Source organism: Schistocerca piceifrons, unplaced genomic scaffold (genome assembly GCF_021461385.2).
Source record: "Schistocerca piceifrons isolate TAMUIC-IGC-003096 unplaced genomic scaffold, iqSchPice1.1 HiC_scaffold_326, whole genome shotgun sequence".
Lineage (NCBI taxonomy): Eukaryota > Metazoa > Arthropoda > Insecta > Orthoptera > Acrididae > Schistocerca > Schistocerca piceifrons.
This window is the reverse complement of record NW_025728544.1, coordinates 32,501-37,500: the sequence shown is the minus strand read 5'-3', so window position 1 is coordinate 37,500 and position 5,000 is coordinate 32,501. Positions and strand designations below refer to the sequence as shown.

The 5,000-nt window shown below is 54.3% G+C and overlaps 1 non-coding gene across 1 annotated transcript in view; it reads left to right on the top strand.

The window, feature by feature from the left end:
- The first annotated feature begins 3,721 nt into the window (after positions 1–3,721).
- LOC124745578 overlaps positions 3,722–5,000 on the top strand; it is a 1,909-nt gene continuing 630 nt past the window's right edge. Inside the window, exon 1 of the ribosomal RNA XR_007011088.1 lies at positions 3,722–5,000. This exon is cut by the window's right edge and continues 630 nt beyond it. This is a non-coding gene — a ribosomal RNA (small subunit ribosomal RNA).

The window sequence follows — 5,000 nt, the reverse complement described above, 5'->3', positions numbered from 1 at the left end:
ATAGCACACTGCCACCTACAGGGATCCGACGGAACTACGCCACCCATGCCGGCAAAACAGTATCGCCATCTATGAAAATAGGGCGACACCACATGCAATACCGCCATCTATGCGCATCTGACAACACTACGTCCGCACCACAAAACATACCGCCATCTGTAGGTCTCCCGCAACATGACCTCCTGCAACGACGCTACCGCCATCTATGAGACGCCAAGCCGACTAAGACAGCGATGGCGCCACAGTGGCCGCCTTTCGACGCCACCCACAAAGGCTGCAGCCTCTGTCGACCATAGCACCCAATCTCCAGTGGCTCTGCCGCACGAAGCCGTGGACCGGCAATGACGCCACCCGCACCCGTTCGTGCACCACCCCAACCGCCAAACTCGCACCTCCAGCGGATGAACGGCGGACGTTTCCCGCACTCGTAAAGTGCAATCCACCCCTATAACTTGCGTTTCATGAAGAGTTATTTCCAATATGCGACATTCCCGCTGTCCGTATACATGAGCCGCGACCTGTACCATTTACGAGCGAGAGACGCGATCGCGTTGCTCACTGTACGGCGTCCGATACCGAGCCATCAGCATGTCGGTCCCCATGCGCGTTGCACTCGCACTCGCAGTCGCAAAAACGTGGGGCAAATATATTACGCGGAAGAGTTATAACAGACCGAGCCCCACTGCATGGGGGGAGTCTTTGTCACTAATGTACACAGATGGAACATTTTGGACTGGAACCAGATTACCCGTACACACGGCGCTGATTAGTAATCAATGCAGAGCCATCAAACTACAGCAAATATACACAACTGTCCGTATACATGCTGAAAGAGTCTGCCCAAAATGGGAACCACACGTCAGCCAGACACTCTGATCACGCACCACTCTCTGCTTCTAACAGGCGCACATACAATATGTAAGCACCAGCATGGAACAACATCCAGTGCATCTTCTCCGCCACATTACACAATCCACACTATCACAACCAGACCAGGAGGTCCGTGCGGAAAATACAATATCCCAGCCTTTCGACATCCACCATTGCGCAGACCAGGCACCAACACCCACACATGTCCTATACAACGGTGCACCCAACATCACAATAGTACCTCCTGTCACAGCGCACAAACAATGACATGAGTCAAAGACACAGGTCTCACACAAGCATAGAATTGGAGCGCCGCCTCTAATAAGCCAAAGGTGCATCCTGACGTGACAAATCTGATCATGTCACAAGCATTCACTTACTATAATCACTATCAACGAACCTGCCGCCCCCGCCCCCCCCCCCCCCCTACACCTTTCCGTACAACAACGTGTAACCTAACCTAACCTAACCTAACCTATGTTGTACCTTAACCTAACCTATGTTGTACCTTAACCTAACCTATGTTGTACCTTAACCTAACCTATGTTGTACCTTAACCTAACCTATGTTGTACCTTAACCTAACCTATGTTGTACCTTAACCTAACCTATGTTGTACCTTAACCTAACCCATGTTGTACCTTAACCTAACCCATGTTGTACCTTAACCTAACCCATGTTGTACCTTAACCTAACCCATGTTGTACCTTAACCTAACCCATGTTGTACCTTAACCTAACCCATGTTGTGCCTCAACCTAACCCATGTTGTGCCTCAACCTAACCCATGTTGTGCCTCAACCTAACCCATGTTGTGCCTCAACCTAACCCATGTTGTGCCTCAACCTAACCCATGTTGTGCCTCAACCTAACCCATGTTGTGCCTTAACCTAACCCATGTTGTGCCTTAACCTAACCCATGTTGTGCCTTAACCTAACCCATGTTGTGCCTTAACCTAACCCATGTTGTGCCTTAACCTAACCCATGTTGTGCCTTAACCTAACCCATGTTGTGCCTTAACCTAACCCATGTTGTCGCCTTAACGTAACCCACGTTGTCGCCTAAACCTGCTCTGTAATTGTTATACGACTCGTTCAATTACTGTAGTGTTGCCCACCCGCAACCCTCGCAATATAGTTCGCTACTCGCACTGCCCGCACCCCTGTGTATCGCTTCATGTTAAACACCTTGCAAGTCTTGCTCACTTTCCACATGCTCCTGCTGTACACTGTAATGTGGATGGCAGCAGGACGTACATGCCGCCCCTCCCCACGTCCCCACCTTGCCCCCTGCCTTCGCAAGCTGGTTGGTGAGAAGTTTGCATGTTCAATGCCCTTCGCATGCGACGTACTCAGGCTACGTTGTGGTGCGGCCTGTGTCAACTGTCCGCTGATGTCGTACGCGTGAACCACAATCTGTACTGCACATTCGTCCTTATGTACTGAATGATACATCGTGGCACATGTGTGACCGCACAACGACTGCGCCCAAAAACGGCGGACCATACAGTGCAAATATTGTGCACGCAGCTACGTGTCGTCTCCCTATGAGAGCTGGATTGCAGTGTGGTACGCCATAGAGACGTGTGGGAGGAACGGACGCCGTGGATGGCGATCAGCATGAGCTGTCTGTTGATGTATTCGGACCTAGTCGTCTCTCCTCACACACCGTGATGGCATGGTGCACCGCGTTCCATATCTGCGACATGCTACAGAGGCCGGTTGACAGTCGTTCGAGCAATGGACATCGCATACGTACGGGGGCCACCTTCCACGTATTGTCTAGGCGTGCACATTTTGTTGCGTGTATGTGGGCAGACGTAGTGTGGCGTGACACCTGACACAGGCATGCAATAATCGTTGAAGTTGCAAATGGCGATGGACGCCTGCGTTTTCTGGTGAAGTTACGCAAATGAACAAATGGTAACCTGTTGTGGTGCGGTTGTTCTCGCTAGGGGTGAATCGGTGATGGCGACGATAGGTTGAGGTACTAACCGGTTGTTCCAGCGATACCCACCATGCCGACGAAACTGAACGGCATCTGGGTGTGAAGCGATACGCGGCGGTGGCTGGGTGGGACCGTCCCCGGCCGGTGAGGGGGCGCCTCCCGGCGTGCTGGCCGCGCGGTGCGTGGGCGCACGCGCTACAGCCGGCTGGTGGGGGCGGCCAGTGGCAGGCGCGCCGGCCGACGGACGCGGCAGGCGTCGCAGCTGCGCGCCGGCGCACCCTGCGCGCGGCGCCGTGCGGCCAAAGTAGGTCCTCGCGGGCCCGGTGCGAAGCGCGGTGGACATCTTCAGTGTGCTGGTCCGATTGAGGACTGTGTGCGTTGAGGATGCGCCGCCGCCCGGCGCTCGGCGCCGCGACGCCGTCTGCTGCTCGGTCGCCCCAGCGGTTCTCGCTGGTGGTTTGTATCGCAGCTGTGCGGATGTGTTGGCGCGTGCGCTGTGCTGGGAGAGTTCGCTTCGGCACCCAAGTGGGGCTTTTGTCCTTCTGTGGCGCTGGCGTTGGAGCTGCCGGTCACCGTAGGTGGCGCGTGTTGTCTCCCGCCGGCAATGCCACGACAGCACGCTCCCGGGCCTCTGTCGGCAGCGGCAAGCTCAGTTGGGAGCACGGGTGGTCGCACCGAAAGCGTCTACTCGCCTAACTCCGGGCGATTGCGCCTCTCTCGAACCCGACCAAGTACTTGGGACGGCGCTGCGCGCCGCCGGGACCTGAGAGGGTTTCGAGGTGTATTGTGCAGGGGAGCTCAGCCTCCTCCTGTTTGCAGAATGATTGAGCGGACGCTTGCGTGTTCGCGCGGGCCCCCGGGACACACTCCCGGGCGGCCGGCTGCTCAGCTCTAGTTGACGCAGCTCCCTGGTTGATCCTGCCAGTAGTCATATGCTTGTCTCAAAGATTAAGCCATGCATGTCTCAGTACAAGCCGCATTAAGGTGAAACCGCGAATGGCTCATTAAATCAGTTATGGTTCCTTAGATCGTACCCACGTTACTTGGATAACTGTGGTAATTCTAGAGCTAATACATGCAAACAGAGTCCCGACCAGAGATGGAAGGGACGCTTTTATTAGATCAAAACCAATCGGTCGGCTCGTCCGGTCCGTTTGCCTTGGTGACTCTGAATAACTTTGGGCTGATCGCACGGTCCTCGTACCGGCGACGCATCTTTCAAATGTCTGCCTTATCAACTGTCGATGGTAGGTTCTGCGCCTACCATGGTTGTAACGGGTAACGGGGAATCAGGGTTCGATTCCGGAGAGGGAGCCTGAGAAACGGCTACCACATCCAAGGAAGGCAGCAGGCGCGCAAATTACCCACTCCCGGCACGGGGAGGTAGTGACGAAAAATAACGATACGGGACTCATCCGAGGCCCCGTAATCGGAATGAGTACACTTTAAATCCTTTAACGAGTATCTATTGGAGGGCAAGTCTGGTGCCAGCAGCCGCGGTAATTCCAGCTCCAATAGCGTATATTAAAGTTGTTGCGGTTAAAAAGCTCGTAGTTGGATTTGTGTCCCACGCTGTTGGTTCACCGCCCGTCGGTGTTTAACTGGCATGTATCGTGGGACGTCCTGCCGGTGGGGCGAGCTGAAGGCGTGCGACCGCCTCGTGCGTGCTCGTGCGTCCCGAGGCGGACCCCGTTGAAATCCTACCAGGGTGCTCTTTATTGAGTGTCTCGGTGGGCCGGCACGTTTACTTTGAACAAATTAGAGTGCTTAAAGCAGGCAAGCCCGCCTGAATACTGTGTGCATGGAATAATGGAATAGGACCTCGGTTCTATTTTGTTGGTTTTCGGAACCCGAGGTAATGATTAATAGGGACAGGCGGGGGCATTCGTATTGCGACGTTAGAGGTGAAATTCTTGGATCGTCGCAAGACGAACAGAAGCGAAAGCATTTGCCAAGTATGTTTTCATTAATCAAGAACGAAAGTTAGAGGTTCGAAGGCGATCAGATACCGCCCTAGTTCTAACCATAAACGATGCCAGCCAGCGATCCGCCGCAGTTCCTCCGATGACTCGGCGGGCAGCCTCCGGGAAACCAAAGCTTTTGGGTTCCGGGGGAAGTATGGTTGCAAAGCTGAAACTTAAAGGAATTGACGGAAGGGCACCACCAGGAGTGGAGCCTGCGGCT